The sequence below is a fragment of the Triturus cristatus genome, chromosome 7 (assembly GCF_964204655.1).
Source record: "Triturus cristatus chromosome 7, aTriCri1.1, whole genome shotgun sequence".
Classification (NCBI taxonomy): Eukaryota; Metazoa; Chordata; class Amphibia; order Caudata; family Salamandridae; genus Triturus; species Triturus cristatus.
The window spans coordinates 516,740,249-516,754,216 of NC_140590.1; the positions used below are offsets into that span (position 1 = coordinate 516,740,249).

Here is a 13,968-nt window from a genome sequence, read left to right on the forward strand (position 1 = left end):
GTTACCTGATGTTGTTGTCGTGGCGATTCCAGTTTCCCCCCTGCGTGACAGGTGTGAGAAACTGTAAATGAAAGCAGAGAAGGACACATGCATCAGCATCTGGCAAATATCCCACTCACAACCTATGTAGCCGCACATAGCGCTTATAACAATTAGAGGACCGCCTCCCAATACTTTGGATGTTGTTGCTAGGTAAACCCCTAGCCGTTGCTTCAGTGGCAGCCCCTATCCTAAAAGAGTGAGTACCAAAACAGCTTGGGTTCAAACCTGCCCTCTGAATTGCCATGTCCAGGACCCTCTTAAACTGAAAACGTGTGAGTGGAATACCATCTGAATGTACTAGTAAAGGCTCCTCTTTGTCACTGGGTCTACACTGTAGGTAAGCTTCCACATGTGAGAGAAGCAGCAGCCAGGATTACAATGTGCCCGATGCAGTACTACCCCGTCCCCACGTGCTTCTTTATCCGTCTTGGACTTCCTAATTGATATCAATAGAGCATCCCCTTGCACCTTAACACGGTCAAACTACAGGCCGCCGTGTACATCTTGTTTGTTTTGGGCCACCAATTCCCCAGTCCTAAAAGCACCATAAAAGGCCAATGAAAAGGCGGTGGTGAACAACAGAACTTCCCCTGAGGTGGTGCAAATCAAGGGGAGGGTCCTTAGTAAGGATGTCAACAGCTCCACCCCGATTGGCTGTCTAGTATCTGGGGCAGACCCTTGGAGGCGCTGCCAACCTTTCAATGACTTTCTAACTGTAAAGCTGTTGGCGGGATCCCCCCTATCTCTAGTTTGGGCAAAGAAAGAGGTTGCCGCCACATGCCGTTTGGCTGCTGCTGCTGAACGTCTTTCCCCCTTCAAAAAACCCAGGTAATGAAGGAGTGATCCTGTGTCATGCCACTTCTCAGCCCACTCCCTTCCCAAGAAGGAACAGTATGCCCAAAACGCCCATTCATACGCTTTCCTGGTCCTGGGTGCTAGGCTAGCTGCCACGAGGTCTGGTAGTTGGGGGCACCAATCTGACAAAGTAGTTCTGGGAATGGGGTGGCATATGCCGCTGCAGCCGGGAGGTGTGCCCTGAAAACCTGCATCTTAAAGCGAGAAAGTGCATCAGCAGCATGGTTTAAAACACCTGGCACATGTTTAGCTCTAAATTGCATATTTAGCTTCATGCATAAAAGGACAATTTCTTTCAAGAGACGGAGAATCATTTTACACCGTGCAGCTTGTTGATTGATGCATTCGACCACAGTCATGTTGTCTGACCAGAACCCCACTGACTGATTACGCAGTTGTTCTGGCCATACCGTCAATGCTTACCAGATGGGGAACAGTTCGAGGAAACCGATGTTACCCATCAAGCCATTCTCCACCCACCATGCTGGCCTCCATGGTTGGTGATCACGTTCGGTAAGTAGCACTCTACATGGACAGCAGTTAGTGCATAAATAGCTCTCACAGTGGACACCTGTCACATTGTGTATGGAGCACTCTCCATGGGCTGCTGTCACACCTCATCAACGCACTCTCCGTGGGCCTCTGTAACATTTCGAAAATTGCACTCTCCCTGGACAGCTGTTGCATCATGGAAGTAGCTTTCCCCATGGCCTCTTATCATAACGACATTAGGTAAATAGCACTCTCTTTGGGCACCTTTCACATTCTATGAGTACTGTTCTCCACGGACAGCTGTCACAGTGTTTAAGAAGCACTCTTCATGAACAGATGTCCATGTGTCCCTTTAGACAGCCGTCACAGTGTCTATGTAGATCTCTCTTTGAACAGTCATCACAGTGGTAAGTAGCAATCTCGGTGGGTGGATGTCACAATGTGTAAGTAGCACTCTTAGTGTGTGGGTGGGTAAGTAGGTGTCACAGTGTGTTTATTTATTTTTATTTAAGAGGTTTTATATAGTGCTGGCCAGACCCGAAGGTATCGGAGCGCTTTACAGCAGATAGGAGAGAAATCACATAAAAGAGACAAAGGTAAACATAAGTGTTCAAAAGTTCCAGTGTGCTATGCGTCCGAGGTGCGCATTGAGGTAGAGAGATCCAGAGGTAGTCTCGATGCGTGGACCAAGTCTTGGGCTAAGTCTTCCTCCTAGGGGCGATGCACGAGGAGGGGGTTTAGGGAGCGGGATGAGGTAGGGAGTGGTGGAGCATTGCCTGGTGTCTGCAGAGTGCAGGATTGTGTGTTTCGGATTTCAGTTCGGGAAGGCACGTTGAGGAAGAGGTCTTTTAGTGTGTAAGTAGCACTCTTGCTGTGTGGGTGTCACAGTGTGTAAGTAGCACTCTGGCTGAGTGGGTGTCACAGTGTATAAGTAGCACTCTCGGTGGGTGGGTGTCACAGTGTGTAAATAGCACTGTATGAGAAATCGTCCCAATGTGTAAGTCGCACTCTCAGTGGGTGGGTGCCACAGTGTGTAAGAAGCACTTTCTGTGAGAGGATGTCAGGGTGTGTAAGTAGCACTCGTCTCAATGTGTAAGTAGCACTTTCAGAAGGGGGCGTCACAGTGTGCAAGTAAAACTCATGCTGTGTGGGTATCACAGTGTGTAAGTAGCAGTCTATGAGCAGTTGTCCTAATGTGTAGGTATCCCTCTCGGTGGATGGGTGTCGCAGTGTGTAAGTAGCACTCTCGGTGGGTGAGTGTGATTGTGTGTAAGTAACACTCTTTCTGGGTGGGTGTCAGAGTGTTTAAGTAGCACTCTATGAGCAGTCATCTCAATGTGTAAGTAGCACTTTCGGAGGAGGGTGTTACAGTGTGTAAGTAGCATTCTTGCTGGGTGTGTGTCACAGTGTGCACGTGGCACTCTTGCATGGTGGGTGTCACATTGTGTAAGTAGCACCCTCCATGGGTGTATGTTGCAGTGTGTAAGTAGTACTCTCTGCGGGTGGATGTCACAGTGTGTAAGTAGTACTCACGGTTGGTGGGTTAAGTAGTACTCTCGGCTGGTCGGTGTCACGGTGTGTAAATAGCACTCTTGGGGGGTGGACGTCACAGTTTGTAAGTAGCACTCTGTGGGTCGATGTTGCAGTGTGTAAGTAGCATTCTCTAAAGGTGGATGTTGTAGTGTGTAAGTAGCACTCTCGGTTTGTGGGTGTCACAGCGAATAATTAGCACTGTATGTGAACAGTCGTCCCAGTGAGTAAGTAGCATCAGCGTTGGCCTTTGCTGCGATAGTGCCCTGAGCGTAAAAAAATGTGGCACCCTCGCTGCTGCTGGTAAATAAAACAAGCATTGGCAAAGCCAGTAGGTCTCATCTATGCAAGAGCTATTGACTTTACCAATGTGTTTTAGTCATGGTTTATACCAGTGTAGCTGCTGTTCAGCATGGTTAAATGTTAGAGGCATAGAAGAAAGTGGCATGGATTGTTGTAGGGTAGAATGGAGTACAGTGTTGTGTATTGGAGGGGCATAATTTGGAGTCCCGTAGAGAGGCATACATTAGAGTGGCACAGAGTAGATTGGACTGGTGTAGAGTGCATCGGCATAGAGTATATTGCATAGCGTAGTGGTGTTGAGTGCATTGGCATTTAATTCAGCGGCATAGATTAGACTGGTGCATAGTAGAGTGCAGTGGTGCAGAGTAGAGTGGCACAGAGTAGAGTAGAGTGGCGTGGAGTAGAGTGCAGTGGTGTAGAGTAGAGTTGCGTAGAGTTGAGTGATGCAGAGGGCAGTGGCGCAGAGTAGAGTTGAGCTTCATATAGTGCAGAGAAGGGTTGAGTGGTATAGAGTGCAGAGGCGTAGAGTGGTGCGGAGTAGAATATAGTGCAGTAGCGTAGAGTGGAGCAGTACATAATAGAGTAGAGTTCAATAGAGGAGAGTGCAGTATTGCAGAGTAGAGTGTCAGAGTGCAGTGGTGTAGAGTGAAGTAGAGTGGCTTAGAGAGCAGTGGCGTAACGTACAGTGAGGTAGAGTGCAGGTGTGCAGAGTGCAGTGGTTAAGAGTAGTGTGGTGTAAAGTGCAGTGGTATAGAGTGGAGAGGCGCAGAGTGGAGTAGAGATGTGTAGAGCGGAGTAGAGATGTGTAGAGCGCAGCGGAGTAGAGTAGATTGTTTCAGAGTAGAGTGAAGTGGCGTAGAGTGGAGTGGTGCAGGGTACAGTGCAGTTGCATAGAGTGGCATTGAGAAAGGTAGTGTAAAGTGCAGTACTGCAGAGTAGATTAGAGTGGCATACAGTGGATTGGTGTAAAATGCCGGGGCATAGAGTTGAGCGTTGGAATAAAGTGTATTGGCGTAGAGTGTATGGGCACTCAATTCAATTCAGCTTTATTCGGAACAAATTAATGACCATAAAAGCATACACAATCACAAAGTCAATATATACAAAATATGAACGACTTATAGCAGACATACTAATACATTTAGAACACTATGATTAGTTAAAACAATGATCTCATTTACACACTAAAATTACATTTCAACAACTAAAAACACATGTTTTTCCTAGAATTGATGCATTTGTTTAAAAAAGTGGCAGTATAAAAACAGACATCTGCAGATTGAGTGTATGGGCATAGAATGCAGTGGCATAGAGTGTAGTGTTGCAGAGTGGCCTAGAGGGGAATTGTGCAGACTAGATGGTATGGCCTAGACAGGAGTAGCGAAGTGTGTAGTGGTGTAGAGTAGCGAGGAGTGCATTAGCAAAGAGTAAAGCAGTACAGGGTAGAGGGGCATAGAGTGAAGTGGTGTAGAGTGGAGTGGTGCAGAGTGCAGTGGCATGGAGTAATTCAAAGTGGAGTAGTGCAGAGTAAGGTTCAGTGGTGTGGAGTGATGCAGAATAGTATTCATGATGTGGTAGCACTGCCATTACAGACAACACATTTTCAATTGAAATGACCATTACATTTGGCACAGACATAGAGTTTTACTGATAAAATTATACAGTGCACAGATGAAAATGTGGGGAAATTGCATCACCCAGTTTAATTAATCGTTTTGATCATATTAAAGTATTTGTTTGCAACACACTTCAGAAAATAACAAAAGATGTGCTTCATTTGTATTCCCAATTATGATATATACTGAAATACTTACACAGTTCATTTAAATGTTTTTGTGTGCTAGAAAAAAAACTCTATCCTGCACCCAGTATCCAGCAAGATTGCCACATAAATCCTCTCTCTCTGAAGTTACAGAAAGAAAAGTGAACAAGCGCCCTCAAATGACAGCACCGGACATTTGACCTCGGTCTTTGAATGCATAGCAACTGTGAGGAGATAAGAACAAGATTCACAGGCCTGTTTACAGAAAAATAATGTTTGGGGAAAAGGAAGGTACAACCTCAAGCAGGACAGCCTAAAACAAAAAAAAAACAAGCATATGGAAAGCAACAAAACGTGAGCTACAAACCATAAAGCCAGCAGCAAGCAACGGGCTGAATTCATTCCTAGGTCAGCTTTCTGAATTTCCCCAAAATGTCTTTAGCAAACCAGCCAACTGCGCTGTCTGGTCGGCTACGACCTAATGAGGCAGCAGGGAGTGCCTTTTGTGCTCACAGGTCAGTGGCTGGATGAGCAGTGACTGGCATCTGAACACAAACTTCTCCGCTCTGCCAATACACACCTGTTTCACCCAGTAGTATGAATGACTGGAGGCTTTTTCAATGTAAGAAAGATGAAGTTCATTCTTGAAAATGCAGCACCAACAACCAGACGCTCCCGCCGCACACCAGGATTGACGACAACTGATCAACGTTGTCAGAACCCTGGAACACGCCGTGCAGCGTCCGATCGTGGAATCCTTTTTGAAAGAACACATAGAAAAGAGTGAGGCATCCTCGAGCCGGAGTACCAGCACGAGGATACAAAGTGCCCGCAGTACCTACACACTACACACTGCCAACTTGTTGGGGAGGTAAAGGGTTTTTAGGTCTCGCCTGACCCAGCGCATGAGCTGGTCTGGCGAGACTTAATGAGAGGGCTCCAAAAATTGCTACCAGGCCAGCCTAGAGCTACAGTGCATGTGCACGGGCGCGCGCGCTGCGTTTTACCGCAATTAATTTCACTTTCGCGGCCGCAAGGCCGCTTTGATGTTGATGACGATCGCGATCACTTTCACGGCCGCTTGGCATAGCCAATAGGTCTCGATTTTGGGACCTTATAAGTATTTAGTTACGCAACTGTTGCATGGCTAAACACTTATAAGGTCCCAAAGGCGAGACCTATTGGCTATGCCAGTGCTTGTTTACGCATGGCACCAGGGACCATAGAGTTGGCAGGGAAAGGAAGTGGTCGGTTGGGTGTTAAAATCGACGTCCGGGGCCTGTATCGAAAGATTAATAGCGGTGTAAATGGAATTACTGGAGCCAAGCCGGAGCTCTTTACAAGGCCTTAATGCAGACTGCTCTATACGTCCCTCAGAAGGTTAGCGCCCTGGGCATGATCCTAGCTCGCCCATGCCAGAGGCTGGTAGCATTCTCAGTGGGTGGATGTCACACTACGCAAGTATCTGTCAGACTCTCTGATCACCGGGCTGGTGCCTCGTTACTCATAAAAGCCAATGTGTACTAGCACAGAAAATACCACGGTGATTCCACAGGCCACCTCTGGTCTCCAGCCTCCCTGCTAGAAGTGCACTCACACCACAGCTGGATTCAGTGTCAACATTACCTCGAACAATGAGCTATAACGTCACTCGGATCTCACTGTTAGTACTGCGCTCTGAGCACTCTCTTGGTACTGCACTCTAAACTCACTGTTAGTTCTGCGCTGTAATCTCTCTCATCACTGCACTCTGATCTCACTTTTAGTAGAGCACTCGGATCTCACTCTATTACTTCACCGTGATCTCACTTTTATAACTGCATTCTAGTCTTAGTCCTTGTACTGCACTCCGATCTCACTCCTGGTACTGCGCTGGGCACTATGATGTCGGCCAGTCCCTGGCATTCTAGCCTGCAGGGTCTTGCATTATGGGATTTGTAGTTTGGTTTTGGTACCGTAAAGTGAGTCTAACTCAGAAGGCAGGAACGGCGGAAGGCAGAATGACTTCACATCCTTCATGTGTGTGTTTTGACAGAGGTCAGGCGGAAAGCTCATGCTATGTGATTCCAAGCTACGTGCGACGCTTTGGCTCTTTCAGCTAGCCCAGGACAGATGCCATGCTTGACGCGGAACCACATGGCACTTACGAAACTGCTCTGGGCTCCTGTCTTGGAGTGAACTTGATTCCACAGACAGAGAGGGAAGGGTGAGTCTGAAAACCAGGAGTGACATTCTGCCTCGTTTGGAGAGGGTTTTCTACGAGCAACGGCTTTCCCCTCCCCTTTCCGGTGTCCGTCCCTGTCCCCCTTGCCCAGCTCCTCTGCCCACCTCTTGAGTCGCCCTTTCTTCCCAGCCACAAAGCGCATTCGATCCTCGCCTCCTTTCAGCACCACGTGAGCAGCGGCCGGGGCGGAGCCTCGCACACTCCGAAGAGGATCCAGAGGCCAGCAGCTGCCCGGGGTGAGTCCCTCCTGCTCCCTTTGTCCTTTTAGAGGCTTCCAAGCGCCTTTGGGTGCGCTAGCGGCACTGGGTGAAGGCGCTGAACTAGCGGGCGGCGCGTGGGTGCGCGCGTGAGATCCGTGCATTGGCGGGCGCGGGTGGCGCGCGCGTGACAGGGCAGAGGGTGGGCAGCGCTAGAGCGAGGAGGAATAATGTTCGCGAGCGGTGCTTTGAAGCAAACTCTTTTATGAATGAGCCCAAGACAGTGCTGCCAGCAAGCAGCCTTGGTGGGGCTGAGGGGGCGTCTCCAAAGACCTGTGGTGTGAGTGCCTGATACACACGTATTACACACCTAGAAGAGCGAGTAAAGAGCGCACTCCAACGGATGTGTGTTCTGTGACCTGGACTGGAGGAAACTCGCACTTTATAAATGAAGCAGAGATTGGGAGCCCAACGGGCTGGGGGAGGAGTGAGGTGACCCCCCCCATGTTGCCGGTGCCTACAGTGCTGCACACATTACAGTCTGGTGCTGGGCCAGTGTGCTGAATGCCAGGCATGTCATCGGCTCCAGGGCGGGAGGGGGGTGGAGAAGACGTTCCCAGGATGAGGGACTTTCACTGGACTTGCCCGGATCTTCGATCCTATCCTGCGCAAGTCTTGTTTACCGCCCTCAAGAGCTCTTCCCGGAAGCGGTGCAGGTATAACCACATGGGAAGGCGGCTGAAAGGTCTGCTCCGGTGCTTGCGACCATGTAATATGTTTAGCAAAACTCGAAACAAGAAATTTACAGCGAAAACGACGTTTTTAAATCCGTTTTTGCGCACGCTGTCATTTCTACATAGCATGCGGGTTTAATATCGTTTCCGGTACAGTTCACATATTTTGAATGATGGTTTTGAAGGGTCAGGTAGAGACCTTCCTGTGCACCGTTCTTCCTGGGCTGTTAGTGCGCTGGCGGGGGCGGTCTGGGTGGGGCGCAGTGTGACCGCGCTGAGCGAGCCCCTTGAGCTCGTACGAATAGAGCCATTTCTGAAAAAACGTAGCGAAGTCCACATTTCATAGGACTATGTCTGTGTCACACACACTTAATTGTCCACATTCGGTAAAGGAAACTAAACACGACGTTTGATCTTGGACAAGTACCTGAGGACCTCAGCACACAAGTATGTCCGACATTGAGACCCACGAGCAACCGGCTAATCGCACGTTGGAGCATAAATGCTGTATTTCTATACCCCCCTTTTCTTTCACATATAGCCCCACCTTCTCAGCTGTGCATTGAGTGTATTGAAACTTTTGACATGTTTTTTGAAGAATCCATTTTGTGGGTTCAAGTTTTCTTGAATACTGTATAAATCTCGAAGCCCCTGTAATTTCATACACATTTTGTCAATTTCAAGTTGTGTTTGTTGTTGCTTGGGAAATCTTTGCCCCTGGAGGGGGGGAGGGGCGAGAGGAGGGCATGCCCCGTTGAGCTGTAGCAGCAGAGTGAATGGCTGCAGCAGGCCCTGTGGGGTGGCCCACCAGCCCAGGGCTGGGAAGGAATATGAATCGAGGGTTTGCCCGGGGTGGGGGGGTCGGGGGGATCAGCGGTTCTTACAATAGCTGGGAAAGGGGCCCTTGTCTCCACTGAGGTATTTCTGAGAACTGTTGGGTTGTTTGGGCCAGCTACCGTGAACAGGCGCCTCCCTCGGCTCTGGTATGAGGCAGCAAGGAGACTGCGGTGGGGCAACAACCCCTGCAGCGCCCACAAGGGTGCGGGAGGAGCCTGAGATGGGTTAGGCTTACAACACCAGCGATGCAGCCACCGGGCAATGGTCACTCTAACCCCACCAGCAATGCTGCCGTGCGTCAAATGACGCTACTCTAACACCAGCAGGAAAGGCCTAGAGCTGAGACACCAACAAGGCAGGCGCAGGCATCGGCAAGGCAGCTTCTTCGTCATCAGTAATACAGTATAGGGCATAGGCATCATTTACATCAGCAATACAGCCGTATAGTTCACCTCCAGCAAGACTCATGCGTCTCCAGCAATGCATCTATGAAGCATGGCTCACCTTTACAACAGCAGTAATGCTGCCACAGGTCACTCCTGCGCCACCAGCAATGCACCCACGAAGCATGGCTACCTTTGCAACACCAGAAATGCACCCACGAACCATGGCTCACCTTTACAACAGCAGCAATGCACCCGCGAAGCATGGCTCTCCTTTGCAACACCAGAAATGCACCCACGAACCATGGCTCACCTTTACAACAGCAGCAATGCACCCGCGAAGTATGGCTCACCTTTGCAACACCAGCAATGCACCCACGAAGCATGGCTCACCTTTGCAACACCAGCAATGCACCCACGAAGCATGGTCACCTTTGCAACACCAGCAATGCACCCACAAAGCATGGCTCACTTTTACAACAGCAGCAATGCACCCACGAAGCATGGCTGAGGTTTACAACAGCAGTAATGCTGCCACAGAGCACGTCACTCCTGCGCCACCAGCAATGCACCCACGAAGCGCGCCTCACCTTTGCAACACCAGCAATGCACCCACGAAGCATGGCTCACCTTTACAACAGCAGTAATGCTGCCACAGAGCACAGGTCACTTCGGCGCCACCAGCAATGCACCCACGAAGCATGGCTCACCTTTGCAACAGCAGCAATACACCCACGAAGCATGGCTCACCTTTACAACACCAGCAAAGCATCCATGAAGCATGGCTCACCTTTATAACAGCAGCAATGCTGCCACAGAGTACAAGTCTCTCCTGCGCCACCAGCAATGCATCCACAAAGCATGGCTCACCTTTAGAACACCAGCATTGCATCCATGAAGCATGGCTCACCTTTGTAACACCAGCAATGCATCCATGAAGCATGGCTCACCTTTGCAACACCAGCAATGCACCCACAGATAAATTGGTCACAGACACAGATGGGTACAGATGTAGTCCGTAAATTAGAACAGACCGCATATCCTCACATAGCACAGGTCATTCCTGCGCCACCAGCAATGCACCCACGAAGCATGGCTCACCTTTGCAACAGCAGCAATGCACCCACGAAGCATGGCTCACCTTTGCAACAGCAGTAATACACCCACGAAGCATGGCTCACCTTTGCAACACACCCACAAAGCATGGCTCACCATCGCAACAGCAGCAATGCACCCACAAAGCATGGCTCACCTTCGCAACAGCAGCGATGCACCCACGAAGCATGGCTCACCTTTACAACAGCAGCAATGCACCCACGAAGCATGGCTCACCTTTACAACACCAGCAAAGCATCCATGAAGCATGGCTCACCTTTATAACAGCAGCAATGCTGCCACAGAGCACAAGTCTCTCCTGCGCCACCAGCAATGCAGCCACAAAGCATGGCTCACCTTTAGAACACCAGCAGTGCATCCATGAAGCATGGCTCACCTTTGTAACACCAGCAATGCATCCATGAAGCATGGCTCACCTTTGCAACACCAGCAATGCACCCACAGATAAATTGGTCACAGACACAGATGGGTGCAGATGTAGTCCGTAAATTAGAACAGACCGCATATCCTCACATAGCACAGGTCATTCCTGCGCCACCAGCAATGCACCCACGAAGCATGGCTCACCTTTGCAACAGCAGCAATGCGCCCACGAAGCATGGCTCACCTTTGCAACAGCAGTAATACACCCACGAAGCATGGCTCACCTTTGCAACACACCCACAAAGCATGGCTCACCATCGCAACAGCAGCAATGCACCCACAAAGCATGGCTCACCTTCGCAACAGCAGCGATGCACCCACGAAGCATGGCTCACCTTTACAACAGCAGCAATGCACCCACGAAGCATGGCTCACCTTTACAACACCAGCAAAGCATCCATGAAGCATGGCTCACCTTTATAACAGCAGCAATGCTGCCACAGAGCACAAGTCTCTCCTGCGCCACCAGCAATGCAGCCACAAAGCATGGCTCACCTTTAGAACACCAGCAGTGCATCCATGAAGCATGGCTCACCTTTGTAACACCAGCAATGCATCCATGAAGCATGGCTCACCTTTGCAAAACCAGCAATGCACCCACAGAGAAATTGGTCACAGACACAGATGGGTGCAGATGTAGTCCGTAAATTAGAACAGACCGCATATCCTCACATAAACAGCAGCAATGCACCCACAACGCATGGGTCACCGTTGCAACACCAGCAACACACCCACAAAGCATGGCTCACCTTTGCAACACCAGCAATGCACCCACAAAGCATGGCTCACCATCGCAACAGCAGCAATGCACCCACGAAGCATGGCTCACCTTCGCAACAGCAGCAATGCACCCACGAAGCATGGCTCACCTTTACAACACCAGCAAAGCATCCATGAAGCATGGCTCACCTTTATAACAGCAGCAATGCTGCCACAGAGCACAAGTCTCTCCTGCGCCACCAGCAATGCATCCACAAAGCATGGCTCACCTTTAGAACACCAGCAGTGCATCCATGAAGCATGGCTCACCTTTGTAACACCAGCAATGCATCCATGAAGCATGGCTCCCCTTTGCAACACCAGCAATGCACCCACAGAGAAATTGGTCACAGACACAGATGGTTGCAGATGTAGTCCGTAAATTAGAACAGACTGCATATCCTCACATAAACAGCAGCAATGCACCCACAAAGCATGGCTCACCTTTACAACACCAGCAATGCTGCCACAGAGCACAAGTCTCTCCTGCGCCACCAGCAATGCATCCACAAAGCATGGCTCACCTTTAGAACACCAGCAGTGCATCCATGAAGCATGGCTCACCTTTGTAACACCAGCAATGCATCCATGGAGCATGGCTCCCCTTTGCAACACCAGCAATGCACCCACAGAGAAATTGGTCACAGACACAGATGGGTGCAGATGTAGTCCGTAAATTAGAACAGACCGCATATCCTCACATAAACAGCAGCAATGCACCCACAACGCATGGGTCACCGTTGCAACACCAGCAACACACCCACAAAGCATGGCTCACCTTTGCAACACCAGCAATGCACCCACAAAGCATGGCTCACCATCGCAACAGCAGCAATGCACCCACGAAGCATGGCTCACCTTCGCAACAGCAGCAATGCACCCACGAAGCATGGCTCACCTTTACAACACCAGCAAAGCATCCATGAATTATGGCTCACCTTTATAACAGCAGCAATGCTGCCACAGAGCACAAGTCTCTCCTGCGCCACCAGCAATGCATCCACAAAGCATGGCTCACCTTTAGAACACCAGCAGTGCATCCATGAAGCATGGCTCACCTTTGTAACACCAGCAATGCATCCATGAAGCATGGCTCCCCTTTGCAACACCAGCAATGCACCCACAGAGAAATTGGTCACAGACACAGATGGTTGCAGATGTAGTCCGTAAATTAGAACAGACTGCATATCCTCACATAAACAGCAGCAATGCACCCACAAAGCATGGCTCACCTTTACAACACCAGCAATGCTGCCACAGAGCACAAGTCTCTCCTGCGCCACCAGCAATGCATCCACAAAGCATGGCTCACCTTTAGAACACCAGCAGTGCATCCATGAAGCATGGCTCACCTTTGTAACACCAGCAATGCATCCATGAAGCATGGCTCACCTTTGCAACACCAGCAATGCTGCCACAGGTCACTCCTGCGCTACCAGCAACGCATCCACAAAGCATGGCTTACCTTTACAACCGCAGCAATGCACCCACGACGCATGGCTCACCTTTGCAACACCCGCAATGCACCCACGAAGCATGGCTCACCTTTACAACAGCAGCAATGCTGCCACAGGTCACTCCTGCGCTACCAGCAACACATCCACAAAGCATGGCTTACCTTTACAACCGTAGCAATGCACCCACAACGCATGGCTCACCTTTGCAACACCAGCAATGCACCCACGAAGCATTGCTCACCTTTACAACAGCAGTAATGCTGTCACAGAGCACATGTCACTCCTGCTCAACCAGCAATGCACCCACAAAGTGTGGCTCACCTTTTCAACACCAGCAATGCACCCACGAAGCATGGCTCACCTTTGCAACAGCAGTAATGCATCCACGAAGCATGGCTCACCTTTACCACAGCAGCAAAGCAGCTACAGAGCATGAGTCACTGTTGACCATTGCAATGCTGCCGCCGAGCACAGGTCACTCCTGCACCACCAGCAATGCATCCACGAAACATGGCTCACCTTTACAACAGCAGCAATGCACCCACGAAGCATGGCTCATGTTTGCAACACCAGCAATGCACCCACGAAGCATGGCTCACCTTTACAACAGCAGCAATGCACCCACGAAGCATGGCTCACCTTTACAACAGCAGCAATACACACACAAAGCATGGCCCACCTTTATCACATCAGCAATGCACCCACGAAGCATGGCTCACCTTTGCAACACCAGCAAAGCAGCTACAGGGGATGAGTCACTGTTGAAAATTGCACAGCTTCCACTCCGCACTGGTTACTCCTGTGCACCACCAATGCATCCACGAAGCATGGCTCACCTTTACAACAGCAGCAAC

General features: G+C 49.9%; 1 protein-coding gene across 4 annotated transcripts in view; it reads left to right on the top strand.

Annotated features, from left to right (window-relative positions):
• The window catches only part of SEPTIN9 (septin 9), an 844,294-nt gene that overhangs the window by 690,146 nt on the left and 140,180 nt on the right, over positions 1-13,968 (top strand). The window contains exon 1 of one of the 4 annotated variants that reach the window (XM_085616883.1): positions 7,303-7,444. The exons of the other annotated variants lie outside the window; for them this stretch is intronic. The gene's annotated coding sequence lies outside the window, so the exon portion shown is untranslated. Of the gene's footprint in view, positions 1-7,302; positions 7,445-13,968 lie in introns of those variants that run through there. 4 annotated transcript variants of the gene reach the window in all.